A 20,104-nucleotide genomic window follows, 5' to 3' on the forward strand; every position below is an offset into this window, starting at 1 on the left:
TATTTTGTTTAAATAACTAATTTCTTGTCTTCTACGAGGCACAAATTATTTGTTCACCATATCACCCTATTTGATGACGAATTACCCACCTGTTCGTGACAATCGTTGAATACAGAGTATCACAGCCGTACATCCTTACTTCATATCGAAGTACTAAAGTCTACACAGTTCTACTTATATCACACCGCTGCAAATTCTGACTGCGAGAAAATGTTTTACGCTGCTTGTGTAATTAATATAGCCACGCGGGATTAGCCGAGCGGTATGAGGCGCTGCAGTCATGGACTGTGCGGCTGGTCCCGGCGGAGGTTCGAGTCCTCCCTGGGGCATAGGTGTGTGTGCTTGTCCTTAGGATAATTTAGGTTAAGTAGTGTGTAAGCTTAGGGACTGATGACCTTAGCAATTAAGTCCCATAAGATTTCACACACATTTGAACATTTTGTAATTAATATACAACGAAATTCTGTTAATTGATTTTGTTAAGGAACGTTAACATGGTTCTTGCTGCTTTGTACGCGACTAGTTAATAATTGGTTAAGAATTGTGGTTTTCAAACAATGCAAAACAGAAATGACGGTAATAACCTCTGAAGCACTGGTATGGCTCACCTGTGTCGTGCTCAGGCTCGTACTCCTTCATGGTCGTAATGCAGTGAAGGAAACTCTTTGCTGCTACTGCGATGCTGCTGTATCTTAAAGATTGCTGGTCTGCAGCAAGATGGCGTTGCTATACTATCAATTAGAAAGTTAATAACTAAATTTGAAAAAATTACGGCTGCTCCAGCAAGTCGCCTCATCTCTGAGAACACTATAAAATTTCGACAACTAATTTAGAATAGGATGCAAGACAGGATTGGGTCGGGTAAATGTGGCACACAAAATTTTACACTTTCAACGATGAAGACTGCTTGACTATGCGTTTAAAGGTCTAGTATCACTTCCATTACTAACAGGTATTTCAATGATCGGAAGCTTTGACCAGAACACACTGTTTGGTCTAACAGTCGAAAGAGTTCTCGAATCAGGATACTAAACAATAACTATCGTTCTCTAGTTGTAACACAGTCCATACACTTACTAAAATTCACAGACCCTTTTGTGTACAACGAAACACGTGAATATCTCGGTGTGCATCTTGAAGAATCACAGTGTGTTTGCGTTCTCTTGATGTGACTGATTCTAGATTATTCTAGGTGTTGTTTACTTCTTTTTTTCGACATCTTCTGCTATTATCTTGAAATAAATCTTATTCTTGGAACATGTTCTTATCTCCAAAGCTCTTTAATCCTTGCAAAATCATCTGTTGCGTCCAATTTCGGAATATATGCTCCTGTCAAAATATTTGTAACTCATTGCAACAATAGTGAAGCAATCATTTTCTAGAAGGTCCTGATTTCTTTTCGTCTCTTCTCACAAATTTCTGTATTCTCTAATTCAGTACGCTTTCTCGGTAGTCTTCCAAGCTTTTCCACTTACCACCGATACTAACAATAGTAATGCCTTCCACCAAATAATTAAATTTCCATTCATTATCAAACGTGCCGCATCCGTCCATCTTAATACACCCGTCCCACAGTACATTACTCCGTAATCCATTGCTGTTTCTGTGCTGACAATTTTTTATTTCACATAAAATGTTACCTACAGGGCCAAAGCTCTTAAAGGTACATAGATGTTACGTACAATTACAATGAAAAAATACACTGATTGGCCAGAACTTTTACTGCCACGTACCTAATATCTGGTATGTCCATCTTTGGCACGGGTAACAGCGGTGACCCGTCGTGGCATGGGAGCAATGACGCCTTGGTAGGTCGCTGCAGGGCGTTGGCATTACATCTGCAAGCACAAGTCACCTAATTTACCTAAATTCGGGGGAGGAGGGGTGAGCTTTGACGTCACGTCAGATGTGTTCGATCGGATTCTGATCTGGCGTGTTGGGGGCCCAGCACATCAACTGAAACGTGCCACTGTGTTCCTCAAACCACTCGATCACTCTCCTTGTCTTGTGACATGACGTATTATACTGTTGAAAATGCCACTGCCCTCGGTAAATAGGATCGTCATGAGGGGTGTATGTGGGCTGCAACCATTATATGATACTCGTTGATGGTCATGCTCCTGTGGATCGAAACAGCATATCCAGACACTCTGGGATGATAATGGCATTGAAACAGAAGATGACACGCGTAAAGCTGAAATACTAAACACCTTTTTCCAAAGCTGTTTCACAGAGGAAGAGTGCACTGCCGCTCCTTCTCTAAATCCTCGCAAGAACGAAAAAATGGCTGACATCGAAATAAGTGTCAAAGGAATAGAAAAGCAACTGAAATCACTCAACAGAGGAAAGTCCACTGGACCTGACGGGATACCAATTCGACTCTACACAGAGTACGCGAAAGAACTTGCCCCTCTTCTAACAGCCGTGTGCCTCAAGTCTCTAGAGGAACAGAAGGTTCCAAATGATTGGAAAAGAGCACAGGTGATTCCAGTTTTCAAGAAGGGTCGTCGAGCAGATGCGCAAAACTATAGGCCTATGTCTCTGACATAAATCTGTTGTAGAATTTTAGAACATGTTTTTTGCTCGAGTATCATGTCATTTCTGGGAACCCAGAATCTACTCTGTAGGAATCAACATGGATTCCGGAAACATCGATCGTGTGAGACCCAACTCGCTTTATGTGTTCATGAAACCCAGAAAATATTAGATACAACTCCCAGGTAGATGCCATTTTCCTTGACTTCCGGAAGGCGTTCGATACAGTTCCGCACTGTCGCCTGATAAACAAAGTAAGAGCCTACGGAATATCAGACCAGCTGTGTGTCTGGATTGAAGAGTTTTTAGCAAACAGAACACAGCATGTTGTTCTCCATTGGGAGACGTCTACAGACGTTAAAGTAACCTCTGGCGTGCCACAGGGGAGTGTTATGGGATCATTCCTTTTCACAATATATATGTATAAATGAACTAGTAGATAGTGTCGAAAATTCCATGCGGCCTTCAGCGGATGATGCTGCAGCATTAGAAAATTGCTGCGAAATGCAGGAAGATCTGCAGCGGATAGGCACTTGGTTCAGGGAGTGGCAACTGACCCTTAACATAGACAAATGTAATGTATTGCGAATACATAGAAACAAGGATCCTTTATTGTACGATTATATGATAGCGGAACAAACACTTGTAGCAGTTTCTTCTGTAAAATATCTGGGAGTATGCGTACGGAACGATTTGAAGTGGAATGATCATATAAAATTAATTGTTGGTAAGGCGGGTACCAGGTAGAGATTCATTGCGAGAGTCCTTAGAAAATGTAGTCCATCAACAAAGGAGGTGGCTTACAAAACACTCGTTCGACCTAAACTTGAGTATTGCTCATCAGTGTGGGGTCCGTACCAGGTCGGGTTGACAGAGGAGATAGAGAAGATCCAAAGAAGAGCGGCGCGTTTCGTCACAGGGTTGTTTGGTAAGCGTGATAGCGTTACGGAGATGTTTAGCAAACTCAAGTGACAGACTCTGCAAGAGAGGCGCTCTGCATCGCGGTGTAGCTTGCTGTCCAGGTTTCGAGAGGGTGCGTTTCTGGATGAGGTATCGAATATATTGCTTCCCCCTACTTATACCTCCCGAGGAGATCACGAATGTAAAATTAGAGAGATTCGAGCGCGCACGGAGGCTTTCCGGCAGTTGTTCTTTCCGCCAACCATACAGGAAAGGGAGGTAATGACAGTGGCACGTTAAGAGCCCTCCGCCACACGCCGTTGGGTGGCTTGCGGAGTATAAATGTAGATGTAGATGTCTTGCACCAGCTCCACTGGACCCATGGATGCCCTCGCCAATGTTTCCCAGAGCATTATGGAGCCGCTGCCAGCTTGTCTCCGTCCCACAGTACAGGTTTCAGGGAGCTGTTCCCCTGGAAGACGACGGATTCTCGCCCTTCCATCGGCATGATGAAAAAGGTATCAGGAGTCATCAGACGATGCAACGCTGTGCCACTGTGCCCACGTGCAGTGCCGACGGTCACGTGCTCATTTCCGTCGTATTTGCCGATGTCGTGGTGATGACATGCGTGGGTCGCTGGTTGTAGAGGCCCATCATTAGGAGTGCTCGGTGCGCTTTCTGTTCGGGCACACTTGTAATCTACCCAGCATTGATGTCAGTTGATAGTTCCGCCGCAGTTCGCCACGTGTCCTGATTTACCAGTCTTCCCAGCCTACAACGTCCGACATCCGTAATGAGCGGTGACCCACACGTGGTTTCACGTTGGAATTGCTACGAGTTGAAGACATTCACCACAGGACTCCCCGGGCACCCACCAAGTCATTAGAGCCTATATACATGCAATGAACAACGTAACTGATTACGTACGAAATGGACTAAAATTACTTATTCTGCAAAACACTCATGACGAAAGCGTTTCTATTTTAGCCCTGTCGGCGCAAAAGAGTTCCAATCTATTTACCAACCCACATTGTACTTGTTGACACTTGCATTTCTGTGCAAGACAACACATGCAACTACTACTTCAGTATTTTTTTCCAGTGTCAATACATACTACTACTCATTAAAATGCTTTTTCTCTTCCACCCTACAGAAGAGCTGCATGTCACTCACAAAACATCTTCCGCACATGTCTACAGGTTCCATGTAAATTAAGTGGTGTACCTGACAGGAACTCGAACCTAGAACTCTGTATTACGTAGGCAATGCTTCAATCGTCTCGTCCATTTATTTCTTCATCCTGTGTGCTGCAGCTTATTCCTAAAAAACATTAAATACTCTCATAAGCTGAAAGTTGCCCCTTGTCTTCTGAAAAATAAAAAGGTGCATGATCTGAACTTTTTTTAAACTAAAATATCTTCTGTTTTAAAGAGAGGATTTTCTGTTTGCATTTGGAAATCATCGGTTAGAATCTCGTGAAACGTAAATAAAATACGAACATCTAGAATTTTTATGCTTCTGTCTCCTCACCACCCCACGTCTCTGCTTCGCCGGGTCGGTGATATCGTCATCTCTCACTTGCATGCAAAGTGAAAATATAAACCAGCCGAAACCAGCTGTTGCAATAAGACGACTGAATGGTTGTTTATTAGGGGAGAGTGTTATATATTGGAACGCTTTTCTGACATTCGTCTCTAGCCAGCCCTGTTATAGTTGATACAGTTGCATATTCCATTTTGAAATGATAACATTCATTTTATGTGTGCTGCAGTCTTTTTCTGAAATTACAAAAATTGCTCCAGAATTTGCAAAACTGTTCCAATAGCACAGTTTGATTTGCACAAAGTACATTCTAGAGTGTCTCCACAACTAATGGTTAAGGAAACTCACTTTTTGTATTACCGTTAAAATAATACTTTCGTTTTGGCATGACGAAACAATGATCGCATAGATTTAAAATTGTCAAGTGTATACTATTATTTCAGGCTGTTTATCACAATGGAAACAGAAATTCTTACTGTCTAAACCAATCTCAAATTCAATTTTTAACAAGGAACGGTACTACTACAGCGCAAAACATTAACAATAAATAAACAATGATTGTAGAGCAATTTGTACAAGTGGTGCTTCCTAGCGTACATACTTGAGCAGTAAATTGCAAATCAGACGTTCGGTAGCGTAAAATACTTTACCCAAACGCAATCACAAAAAAGCGGTATATTTGAGCGTTCCCAGAAAAACTTTTGGTACAGTAGGACGTAAAAAAAGAAAAGAAAAGAAAGGAACTATCCCGGGAGAAACGAGACGAAAGGACACCATATCCGGTTGAATCCGCGTTACTTAATCCCTGATAATTGCAGCTTCGCGTGGCTGCCTCAACCAATAACGTAATGCGACTTTGTAAACGTCACTATGGCAACGGCTCAGTGTTGCCATAGCTCCGTAGTAGGCTACTACTTTCACCTGCAGCTGTTAGCGCTTCGCAGCTGAGAGCTGTCAACAGTGCCGCGAGTTGTCAGGGATCTTCTTAAGCTGTCCCGACTATACGTGCACTATTCTCCAGGCACAATACATAGCCTTATATGGTCTCATCCTGAACGAGTCTTGACTGTGAATCTCATGAATTTTAAGTTTTTAGCTACCGAGGCAGGACTCTAACCCAGTCCTCACATACCCTTCTGCTAGTTCTGTCCTGTTTTGAATCTGATGACGAGCTTCTAATTCTCGAGATTCACAGAAGAATTTAATAAAAATCACGACGCTAGATCGCGACTGGTAGCTTCTCAGTGTCATTTATTTTAAAATTTCCTCAACAGCCGGAAGGTTCAACACCGTCCAGAATAAATAATAAAATGAAATCGCTCCAGCAGGTTGTTTTCAATGCAGCAAAGGGTTGGTTATTTGGTAAGTACCCCAACTGTGACAGCTAAAACCGAATATGGTGATGTGTTTGCTCTACCACTCATGAAGATCACTTATCTATAAAATTCTGGATTTGACGTTTAAAGGTTAATGCTTGTAAAGACTGCAAAAGTACAAGTCACAAAGTAAAAATAGCCTGTAACGTACACTTATTACCTACAAATCATTAGGACTCACTAATGTATGATTTGGCAAAAATAAATATACGAAGTCATCTTTTCCAGTGTAGAAGTTGCTATCGTAAATGTTCTTGTACATTATTCCCTTATTCGTTATCGAATGAGGAATTGCAGTGAAATGATTAAAACACAGCGGTATGGAAAGGTACGCACGCTTTGCGAGGGTAACAGGTGATCATGCTACATCACTTTCTTTGTACATACGTTACAATGGTGCAATATCAAAAACCATAGTAGTGGAATTATCAAATGATTCAACTGGCATAGTAGCTTCATAACCGGACTATGTCACGTATGTGTTCATGTACACTATTTGATGAAAACTACACAGACACTCACTAGTGGACATCAATATCGGATACGAGGGGCGTTTGGAAAATCCGTGCTAAGGCCGAGAGATGGCACCACCGGCACATATCGAGGTCATGTTTTGTTAGTAGCATCTGTGGAAAGATCGCACACCAAGTTTCAGCCCTATTAGTCTGTTTCTTTGTGTTCGCCATTCGTGTGAATCAAGGAAGTCGAGTGATTGTCAAAAAATGGGTGAAAAAGAATTTCGTGTGGTGATTAAACATCACTTTATAAAGGCAAAACACTCAGGAGACTCTGCACCTTCGATTAGAACAGTTTATAAGTGGTTTTAAAATTTTCGGAGTGACCATATGTGCACAAGTGATGCTGAACGTTCTGGACGACCTGTGGAGGTTACGACTCCAGAAATCATTGATAAAATCCACGATATGGTGATGGATGACAGAAGAGTTACGGTGCTTGAGATTGCTAGTGCTGTGGGTATCTCGAATAAACGGGTACATCATATTTTGCATAAACATTTGGACATGAGAAAGCTATCCGCAAGATGGCTTCCACGACTGCTCACGCTTGACCAAAAATGGGATCGTGTGAAGTGTTGCAAGAATGGTTTGCAGCAGTTCAGGAAGAATCCGCAGGACTTTAAGCGTCGTTTCGTCACTGTGGATAAAACATGGATACATTACTATACCCCTGAGCCCAAACAACAATCTAAACAATGGGTTACTAAAGGAGAATCTGCACCAAAAAAGGCGAAGACCATTCCTTCGGCCCGAAAGGCTATGGCGACTGTGTTTTGGGATTCGCAGGGGACAGTCCTCATCGACTATCTGGCAAAGGGTAAAACTATTACAGGTGCATATTATTCATCGTTATTGGACCGTTTGAAAGCCAAGTTGCAAGAAAAACGCTGGCGATTGGACCTCAAAAAAGTCATTTTCCATCACGACAATACACCAGCACACAGCTCAGCAGTTGTGGTCGCAAAATTAATGGAAATAGGATTCCAACTCGTTTCACATCCCCCCTATTCTCCAGACTTGGCTCCCTTGGACTACTATTTGTTCCCCAATTTGAAGAAATGGCTGGCAGGACAAAGATTTTATTCAAACGAGGAGGTGATTGGAGCAACTAATAGCTAATTTGCAGACTTGGACAATTCCTATTATTCGGAAGGGATCAACAAATTAGAAAAGCGTTGGACGAAGTGTATAAGTCTAAAAGGAGACAATGTCGAAATATAAAAAAGGCTTACCCCAAACACGTAAGTAGTTTTTATTTTTGCACGGACTTTTCAAACACCTCTCGTATGTCCACCCTTTACCCTTGCGGACGCTTGAACTCTGTTGGAGAACTGTCAATGAGGTGTCTGAGTGTCTGTGGAGGAATCGCAGACCTTTCTATCTCAGAAACCGAAAGCAGAGAAGATAGTGATGTTTGATGCTGGGGCTTGGAGCGATATCGATGTTGCAACTCATCACGTAGGTGCTACATTGTGCTCATGTCGGGACTAGGGCACGCCAGTCCATTTCAGGAATGTTACTGTCCACAAACCATTGCCCCACAGATGCTGCATTATGACAAGATGCATTATCATGTTGGCACAAACAATAGCAGATTGCCCCTCTACGTTACCCAGTACATAATGCTGTATGGGGACCACACGCCAACCACGGGAAATGGCCCCATTCTGTAACAACACCTCTCCCATACTTCACGTGATGACCAGAAACGTTCTCCAGGCATTCGTCAAACCCAAACTCTTCCATTGGATTGCCACAGGCTATAGGGTGATTCATCACTCCAGTTCACTAACTAGCACTCATCCACTATCGAGTGGCGGCGCTCTTCACACCACCTCAAGTGTCATTTAGCGCTGATTACAAAAATTTGTGGCTTTTAATGAGGTGCTTGGCCCTTGTACCCCACCCATTTTAACTTGTTACACAGTCATTGCGTGCTAGCTAGACCGCCGACAGTTCAAATGGTTCAAATGGCTCTGAGCACTATGGGACTTAACACCTGTAGTTATCAGTCCCCTAGAACTTAGAACTACTTAAACCTAACTAACCTAAGGACATCACACACATCCATGCCCGAGGCAGGATTCGAACCTGCGACCGTAGCGGTCACGCGGTTGCAGACTGAAGCGCCTAGAACCGCACGGTCACACCGACCGGCTACTGCCGATAGTACGCCGGTGCCTGAGATCTGCCTGGTTTTGGTTTAACTGTAATTGATTCTTCGTGTTCCCACTTCACATCACATCAACGACAATGGACTCGAATAGCGATAGACGGGTTGAAATGTTCCTGATAGATTTGGGACTCAGGTGATATCCAGTGACTAATCCGTATTCGAAGTCATTGAGCTCTGCTGACCAAGCCTTTTCGCTGTTGCTGTTTCTCTACCGACAACATACTGCCTTTGCGCTCCTAAGGCATCGACTGCACATTCTCCAGTGCAGCGCCACGAAACAGCATCAAGAAGGTGTTGAACCGCGCGCCAATGGAAAAGGTGGGCAGCGCCTCACCTCCAGAAGACAAGAGTTCAGCAGCCCCTGTCAACGCTGATTTAACCAGCCGCTCATCGCTGGTCGGCCCAGTTCGGTAGTAGACAACGAGAAGATCAGTACTGAGTAATAGGAAGACGTTACTCAGCCTGCGTTCAGCGAGTAATAATAGAGAGTAATGTACTTGCGCTTAGCAGGCACAACAAGTTAAGTTTCTTTTCATTTTAGAAATAAAGAAATCAGTTAATCTTAAAGTGTTGTACAGAACCGGCCATTGCAACTTTTCTCTTTCCTTGTTTGTGTCAGTGCAGACTCTCACAGTAGCTGACACAACACAACCCACGTCATTTTATACTGACAGAGCCTTCTCTCGTGAATCTAGTCGTCAATTCTGGCTTAATGTGGGGTATCCGGATACTTTTGGTCAAATAGAGTAGCTATGTATCTGGGCGCAGAAATCTGTTAGAGGTAACGGAGTGTAGATAGAAGCCGGCCGGAGTGGCCGAGCGGTTCGAGGCGCTACAGTCTGGAACCGCGCGACCGCTACGGTCGCAGGTTCGAATCCTGCCTCGGGCAGGGATGTGTGTGATGTCCTTAGGTTAGTTAGGTTTAAGTAGTTCTAAGTTCTAGGGGACTGATGACCTCAGCAGTTAAGCCCCATAGTGCTCAGAGCCATTTGAACCATTTTGTAGATAGAAGATGAAATATGGATAATGTAACACGACATGCGATTTGTTAGTCAGAAAGAGTACAAAATCAACAGTTTTCAGTGTATAAAATAACTAAGTCTTCTATGGTGCGATACTGTTCTTCGGCGACTTTTTCTTCTGTAATCTCTTTACCTTCAAACGTCGAATGTACACAAATGCAGAGACATGTGGATGAAATGCCATAGGGGGTGGTTTCTGTATTGTAAATTAATTTGTTTCTGTATTGTAAATTAATTTTTATTCGGTTTGAACGGTTCGAGTTTGCGTACTTTCCTCGTCAGTACATATTTTACCGTACTGCGATAAACAAATAGTGAAAGACTTCGGCTGTTCCACTGGGAATACGACACACGTGCTATCTGACGGGAGGGATATAACTTCACGTGCCGCTCATGTGGACAGAGACGCCTATGAAGGAACTCACAGGCTTCGTTTTAGTAGCCGAACATTACGATGTACTTCCCTCCCTTATCGCTTCGTGGAGCATGGTCATTCAGTTTTACGTTTCTACTGCCATTCATTCACAAAGCTATTGTTTACCGATGTCTTTGTACCTAGACTGCATTACACGGTTTACAGAAGCGAGAAAGTAAAAGGCATACAGTGTCTTTAAACGACTGTTTAAAGACACGAGTCTCTGATTGTCGAAAGGTAATTTCAATAGTCGAAGATAACTACGTACTTTGTGACTATAGCTGATTGTCTATGAACCACAAATGTTAAAACTGATGTTGCAAGAGAATAAACAGATCTGTTGGAATAGGCATTTCACAGTTAATGTCTTTGTTCGTAGGAAAGTGCTCATGTAATCCATTCCGAGTGTATTCTTCCAGAATAGCTAATGTCCTAACAAACAACATTTTTCTAAACGGAAAAGCATATCTTTATCGATCATGAAAGACTTAACTGGTGAGCAGGAACGAAATAGGATCCAGAATTTTTGTGCATCACATGGCCGTACTACCACACTTGATTGCGTTTCCTAGTGCCTACCAAACAGAATTTGCATAAACATTCGTTTCTTTCCTTGCCTGTACTCGGATTTAAAAGCAAAATTCATAACAACGAAAACATTGGGATTTAGTAGCACAAATGCTGCACGTGTGTGAACGGTTTAACTCACCATTATTATATGCCGCAGTTACATAGCACTGAATGTAGAACCATTCAAAAACGTAACAAAAAGTAACAAAATTGTAGTAGTGGAGTCATTTATGAACTAAAACGAAATACTTCCCTACCCTGAATCACTCGGAATGATAGTCGAGTCTTACAATCAACTGTCAATTCTCTTGTGTCCCTAAGCTACACTGTGCTGAAATTTTACTGTTACACAGCCCTAACATTTAATTGTACCAACTTTTAAACAGTTGTACAAGAAAAAAATGTGTCATCCATTCTATAAAATAATTACCTACTGCACAGAAAAATAACGATGGATTATAATCAATCAAACAGTCGAGTTGGTACTAGAAGAGGCTGTTGTACAATAGACCATTTTAAACTCGTGAATGCAATTGAAGCACTGAGAATCGTATTGGCCCAAAGCACTGACACGAAGTATTGAGAAAAATAGATGTTTGTAAAAACCAAATTTGTAAAAAAACAACTAGTCTCATAGGATTGAACTAGTTTTTAACCAAGTCTCACAATCGTATATTTTCGATGAAAAAATAATGTACCGACTTTATGTTATTAAATTTTAATTAATATTTATGATTATATTTTTTATTAATGTTAATTCACAAAATTTCCATGTACAGTGAAGATAGCATTTCTTGACAGTAACAAAGTTTGTAATTACCGTGAAACTGGAATCAGAACATAAAGAACAGATACTAAATGCACAACTATGATCTGTTCCAACATTTTCTCGCACCCGTTATCACCATTTTCGTTAAACACACTCTGTAGCTTCAGGTTCAGATAAAACTACCCATATAACTCCAATTACGAAGTACTATTATCATGTACATGATGCAGACAGGAAGTTATTTTGGCAATCATAGACAGCAATTGAGCAGCCCAGAGCAACATAATTATGCTTTGCACTTTGGTCCCATAAGGAAACGAATATCTTATAAATCTCTGAGACAACTTTCCATGAATATTCATGCGTAGAATATGGACCTACAGACGTAGGTAAAGCTGGTTCATCATAAGATCAGCAGATGTCAGGTATACACGCTACAATTTCAAAACTGATGACAATGTGCTTTCCGCCCTTATTGTTCTCTGCGCCTCAACTGTGGAACGAAATAATTAATGTACTTTACCACTTTCCCTGGGTTTCATACACTCTGAGAGGCCTTTCGACCCAGTTAAAAAAAAAAAAATTACTATCCTTTGAGAAACTAGGATAACACAACGAGAATGATCGACCAAAATTTCAATGATGTAACCAAGTGAATGAACTTAAATGCGTTTGCCGACAGTGATTATTCCATGTGTGAGGCTCTGAGATGAAAATAATGAAGTTAAATTTACCATGCAAATCAGAAGCGATAAAACTTACCCATATACTCACCCAGTGCCATCACACATGCCTGCAAAAAGCAGGACCAAGAAAATGAAACAAAAGTTATTCTCTGCCATTAAGTATCGTCGTCACAGACATAAAGTGCTAATCTTGTTCAATGATGAGTATGCATCCACCCAGAAATGTGCTCAGTTTCTCGAAATACACTGACTCGTGCAACTCATTGAATTCGCAAAATGTTGTAAACAAACCAGTCACAAACATATGTACGAGTATATCAGCCGACAAATTCGAATACCAAGCAGGCTGCAGGTCTCGGCCAATCAGAACAAAGTACAGTTATCATTGCTTCGTGCGCATGCCGTGTAATGTCACCTGTCAAATGCGTTCACTCCAGAAGAGTATTTATTTACTAAGACAGAAATCAGACTCTGCGAAAGATGTTTAATACAGTAATTGAAAGGGAGAAAGAGTGACTATCATTTACCAAATAGTAGTAAATTGTAGGAAGGGGGATGGGGAGGAAACATCTACATCTACATTTATACTCCGCAAGCCACCCAACGGTGTGTGGCGGAGGGCACTTTAGGTGCCACTGTCATTACCTCCCTTTCCTGTTCCAATCGCGTATGGTTCGCGGGAAGAACGACTGGCGGAAAGCCTCCGTGTGCGCTCGAATCTCTCTAATTTTACATTCGTGATCTCCTCGGGAGGTATAAGTTGGGGGAAGCAATATATTCGATACCTCATCCAGAAACGCATTCTCTCGAAACCTGGACAGTAAGCTACATTGCGATGCAGAGCGCCTCTGTTGCAGAGTCTGCCACTTGAGTTTGCTGAACATCTCCGTAACGCTATCACGCTTACCAAATAACCCTGTGACGAAACGCGCCGCTCTTCTTTGGATCTTCTCTATCTCCTCCGTCAACCCGATCTGGTACGGATCCCACACTGATGAGCAATACTCAAGTTTAGGTCGAACGAGTGTTTTGTAAGCCACCTTCTTTGTTGATGGACTACATTTTCTAAGGACTCTCCCAATGAGTCTCAACCTAGTAACAGTCTTACCAACAATTAATTTTATATGATCATTCCATTTCAAATCGTTCCGCACGCATACTCCCAGATATTTTACAGAAGAAACTGCTACCAGTGTTTGTTCCGCTATCATATAATCCTACAATAAAGGGTCCTTCTGTCTATGTATTCGCAATACATTGCGTTTATATGAATACAAATTTACACATAGACTATATAGAGGGATACCTTTTTCGCATGTATATCAGCAAACTTTTTGTGCAGAGACACTTCAGTAATGACTGGAAATCTATACACACACATACAGAGGAACTTTTTTTTGAACTAACGCTAGTATAAAAATGAAAGACTAAAACAAAATCTATGTATTATGTTTCCCATGCCAGTCTTTAAAATTCTTTTACAACAAATTATTTTTTCTGGTACGGTTATTACATGATGGAGACTTTATTTGATGCAGTTATCACGCTTTTGTACCATTATGACAATATAGAGAATTTTATTATCTACGTGGGAAATGAGACTATAGGGGGCCGAAAAAAATTTGTAAACACCAAAACACAACACGTTACATTACAATGCCTAACATAGTTTAGGAAACCCATTGGTATTCGAAACAGCTTCCAACTATCTCGTTATAATTAAATACAGGTTCTGTATGGTTTTCAGGGGAATCTGAAGCCATTCCTCCTTCAAAACAGTGACAGTTTCAGGCAATGATGATGGAGGTGGACAGTAATCACGAATCCATCTTGCCAATGTAGACCACAAAGGCCCAATAATATTGAGATCTGGTGACTGTGGGGGCCAGGAGAGATCCGACAGGTCATCCTCGTGCTCACAAAACCAGTCCTGAACGATAGAGCTGCGTGAACAGGGATTCTGTCATCTTAGAACACAGCTTCATAGTCGAGGGACAAACTTTGTGTCACGAGGTAGGCATCATCAGCCAAAATGGTCGCATAATGCGGCCTTGCAGAGTAACCACGGGGCACATGAAATACCACGATATGGCTGCCCAAATCATCTCTGACCTCCCGTCAAGTTTCTCTCTTTTGATATTGAAAGGTCTCTGTTGGATTCCTTTCATGTTAATTTCTTAAATCTGTTGTCATTTACGTCATACATTCCACTTCTAAATTTACTGTGGTGTTTCTGACTCTATCTGGGAGGAGACTGAGCAGTGTAACGTGTTACTTTTACACATAATCAAGAACGATCTGTCACACTACTACACTTTAAAACACAGTTTATATGTAATTCATGTCACACAGTCTCATACGGAACCTACATGCACTTTCTTTTATATAGTGTATATGATAAGATACTGCTATCCCTCTTCCCTTCTGTGTGAAAGGATGAATGAGAAATAATATATATCTAGTTGCGTGGTTGATGGTAGCAGACAAGCCCGTCTGGTAGAGGACAGTAGGACCAATGTCAGAACAGGTAGCTACGCTTTCTAAAAGCAGAGAGGTTTCTATTCTTCGTATGGTCCTGTCTGTCCCTTGTCATATTGGTATAGGAAGCTGCCTCTCTGGTCACTTCCGTTTGTATCTGTGAGGTACCATCGGTAGGGGCCCATGCCAGTTAGTCTGCGGCGAGCGTCTAAAGTGGTAAGATCTCCGGCTAAGCGCGTCTCTGCTAACTCCATAGGACAATGGATTTCTTAAGTTCAGCCTAACTGACAATTTAATCACCTTTGTTTCAGGTTTAGATCTAAAATATCTTATGTTATCTTAAATTGCAACGCAGTGTAATTCTAGTGTGAAGTTCAGAATATCTTCTAGTAGTTGCTTTGTCACTACTTTGTGAGCAAAGTGGAACCACGTGTTGATGATCCGTAACTCTAAGATCATCAATCTTAAATGCGAATGTGCGTGAGATTATAACGTCTCGTCTTGTCAATATTTTTCAATATAGCAAATTTTCTTTATGTTCAACCCACGTGGGGTGTATTTTGTGAGACCAGTACCACGTGCTTATATAATTGTTTGACCCATCAGGTTAATAGTAAGGCGATAGTAACCAGTTCGAGGTTTTTTCTTTTGTAAATTGCGTTTCGATGTAATTTATTATAATTATCAAAATTATTGTGGAGTTACACTCTTTGTGTAAACCAAGTTGACCACGTGAAGCATGTGGTGTAATCATCAAAGTAGCCCTCAGCTATTCTTTTCGAGAAGAGCTCACGGACAATTAGTAGGAATTTAGTATACCAGTGTGTGGTAATTTCATGATGGACAGGATTGCGCTTAGACCACAACTTCTTTGGGTGAAAATTGAATCGGTTGGTTGTGGTTAATTTCCTCTTGCATATGTTTCAACGTTTTTCGTGTGTTATTTTATGAATGCAGTGTTGTACGCAATCTCCCAATCTTGGCTCCATATCTGATGTGTTCCATAAGATTACAAACTCACATTTTCACTATCCTAAATAAGGCATCAGTTTAGTTATGTTTAATATGCTGAAATTTTACCGGAAGAATGATCAATGTTAAAATAAATGTCCAAATACAAACTGACTTATTTATTTTTATTTAAATTATATATATATATATATATATATATATCACTGGTTGTCGTAAGATGACTATTAGAAGATTATAATTAATGTTAGTCTGGCTGGCAATTTGGTAAACTAGACTGGATACCTGGTGAAACAGTTGCTCAGTAATACAAGGATAACTTCCCCAGATTGCTCACAGCTTTTAACCCGCTTTTATTATCTTGAATATCAGGACCGCTTTCAGAAATACTTAGTGGATCAACATTACAATATAAACTCGGTCAGAAGTTGGAAACAGTGTGAACCAAGGCACATCCGAACAAATGACTTTCTTCCGTTGCTCCAAAGTCCAGGTTTTATGACTGCGGCACGACATTTTCCTGTTACAGGCGTCCGCGTCACTGATGAGTGGACTTGGAATTCCAGCGCACCCTGCAATTCCCTGCTTCCACTGCTCTCTTCGTGTTGTTTTGGTGTAGACAGCGTTCGCGAGTGCGACATTTGATTCTGCAGTGACTTTAGCAACGGTCGTCCTCTCATTTTTCGTAACAATTCTCTTCAGTGATCGTCCGTCACAATCATTCGACACACACCTTCGTTTATGCAACCACTGAGACGCTTTGTTTTCTTTTTGTTTTGAGTCACCAGTCTTCTGACTGGTTTGATGAGGCCCGCCACGAATTCCGCCCCTGTGTCAACCACTTCATCTAAGAATGGCAGGGACTGATGACCCCGTAGTTTGATCCCTTCACTCCCCAAACCAACCAACCAACCAGAGTGGCACTTGCAACCTACGTCATCAATTATTTGCTGCATGTATCCCAATCTCTGTCTTCCTTTACAGTTTTTACCCTCTCCCTACAGAAGAATGCTGAAGATTAGATGGGCACATCACAAAACTAATGAGGAGGTATTGGATAGAATTAGGAAGAAGAGATATTTGTGGCAGACCTTGACTAGAAGAAGGGATCGGTTGGTAGTACATGTTCTGAGGCATCAAGGGATCACCAATTTAGTATTGGAGGGCAGCGGGGAGGATAAAAATCGTAGAGGGAGACCAAGAGATGAATACACTAAGCAGATTCAGAAGGATGTAGGTTGCAGTAGGTACTGGGAGATAAAGAATGTTGCACAGGATAGAGTAGCATGGAGAGCTGCATCAAACCAGTCTCAGGACTGAAGACCACAACAACAACAACAACATCTCCCTTTAGTATCATGGAAGTTATTTCCTGATGTCTTAATAGATGTCCCTTCTTCTTTTCAGTGTTTTGATGAGAAAAACATTGGGACCACCTGCTTACTAGCTTGTTTGTCCGTCTTTGGAACGAAACCCATCACTGATTCTGCGTATCAGGTTCTTGGAAGTATGTGACGTTGGATGTCTAAGCAAAGGTCATCTAGCTCGCTTAAATAACGGGCCGCTGATTTCCGTACACGGTAGTGGTGCTCGATAGCGAAGAAATTGGTTCCATAGGATTTACACCAGGCGAGTTTGGTCGACAACACATCAACGTGAGTTCACTATAATGCTCCTCAAACCAATGTAGCACGGTTCTGGCTCAGAGATGGAAGATGACATCGCCGTCGGGGAAGACATCAAGCACGAAGGGATCCAGGTCATACGCAGCTGTCAGCGTGTCTTCGGTTACTACCACCAGTCCCATGCAAGCGCGGAAGAATGTCTCACGTAACACAATACTGCTCCTACCAGCCTGCGTCCGTGGTGCGCTGCACGTTTCGAGCCGCCGTTCACCTCGACGACGACGTTTGTGGAGACAACCATCGACCTAGTGTAGCAAAACTTTATATTCGCCCTAAGAGCCGAAACGTTTCTGTCGATCGACTGTCGAATCTCGATGGTCCCGTGCCCATTGCAATCGTAATTGATGATGTCGTTGGGTCAACATGTGAACACGTAGGGGTGGTCTACTACGGAGCTCCATGTTCAATAGTGTACGGTGAACGGTGTGCTTCAAAACACTTCTGGGTGCACGAGCATGGTGCTTTTTCGGGACAGATGCCTCAGATCACCATCTCCTACTTTACAGAGAGACAAGCCTATTAACCCCATATTCCGTGCAGAGTCGTGGACGACCAACCATTTAGCGCCTACTGGTAGTTTCATTGTCCTACTACCTCTTTCCGTAGATGCTCACGACAGTAGCACGTGGACATTCGACCAGCTTTGTCGTTTTCGAGATACTCGTTCACAGGCTCTTCGTAATAATAATCTGCCCTTTGTCGAAGTCGCTTATCTCAATAGATTTCCCTATTTGCAGCCCATATCTTCGCCTGGGTGATCCCCCATCCATGTCTGCACCAATTACACTTTTGTTACGACATCACATGCCCGCAGCCCCACCAGGAGGATCCAACGTCGCGGTGGCCATTGGTCATGATGGTTTGGCTGATCAGTGCATTTCTTTCCGGAAAATCTCCTCATTGCTTACCTTACCAGTCCACCTTGTTTTCAACATTCTTCTGTAGCACCATATCTCACAACCTTCGGTTCTGTTCTTTTCCGGTTTTCCAGCAGTCACTGTTTCACTATCATACAATGCTGTGCTGCAGACGTACGGTCTCAGAAATTTCTTTCTCAGATTAAGACCTATGTTTGATACCACTAGACTTCTCTTGGCCAGGAATGCGCTTTTCACCAGTGCTACTCTGCTTTTTATGCCCTCCTTGCTGCGTCCGTCATGACTTATTTTGCCTCCTAGGTAGCAGAATTCCTTAACTTCACCTACTTCGTTATCACCTGTCCTGATGTTAAATACCTCGCTGTTCATATTTCTGTTTCTTCTCATTACAGTCATCTTTCTTCAGTTTACTCTCATCTGTATTCTCTACTCATCATACTGTTCGTTCCATTAAACACATCCTGTGATTCTTCTTCACTTTCACTGGGGACAGCAAAGTCATCAGCGAGTCTTATCATTGATATCCTTTCTCCTTGAATTTTAATTCCACTCTTGAACCTTTCTTTTATTACTACAAGCTGCGACATTGCTTTTTCTATGTACAGATTGAGCAGTAGGGGCGAAAGACTACATCCCTGCCTTTATACCCTTTTTAATCCGAGCATTTCGTTCTTGGTCTTCCACTCTTGTTGTTCCCTATTGGGTCTTGTACACACTACATATTACCCGTCTTTCCCTACAGGGTACCCCCATTTTTCTGAGAATTCCGAAAATCTTGCACCATTTGACATAATCGAACGCATTTTCCCGAAGGACAAACCCTACGAAAGTGTCTTCGTTTATCTTTAGTCTCGCTTACATTATCAACCACAACGTCAAAACGCCTCACTGGTGCCTCCATCTTTCCTAAAGTCAAACTGATCGTCATCTAACTGTTTTTCAATTTCCTTTTCCATTCTTCTGTGTATTATTCTTATCAGCAACTTCGGTGGGTGAGCTGTTGAGCTGACTGTGCGATAATTCTCACACTTGTCAGCTCTTACTGTCTTCGAAACTGCGTGAACGATATTCATCTGAAAGTCTGATGACACGTCGCCAGTCTCATACATTCTACACACCAGGGTGAATAGTCGTTCAGTTGCTATTTCGCCCAACGACTTTGGAAATTACGATGGAATGCTATCTATGTCTTCTGCCTTATTTGATCTAATTCTTCCAAAACTCTGTGACCTGATAGTCAAGGGAAGGCATGTTCGGTTACGATTGTGGACTGGACCGTAATCAGTTACTATTGGTTGCCTTTTACAGTTACACACTTTTAGTTTTAATACAGTAATTCCAGACTCAACAATAAATACACAAATATCACACGTTATTAATGAAGGAATAAACAACTGTATAAATAATAGTGTTTTCAGTGCGTTACAATTTAGCAAATGACCATAAAATACAGATAAAAAGAATGTTAAAAAAAACAAGCCACTGTGATCACGGCTGAAGGCCTTACACGCCAAGAATGACAATAAATTAAGAATGTTTAAGAACTCACTGCAATTAAAACTTACAGGTATTAAAATATTAAAAG

This window comes from Schistocerca serialis, chromosome 4 (genome assembly GCF_023864345.2).
Source record: "Schistocerca serialis cubense isolate TAMUIC-IGC-003099 chromosome 4, iqSchSeri2.2, whole genome shotgun sequence".
NCBI classification, from domain to species: domain Eukaryota; kingdom Metazoa; phylum Arthropoda; class Insecta; order Orthoptera; family Acrididae; genus Schistocerca; species Schistocerca serialis.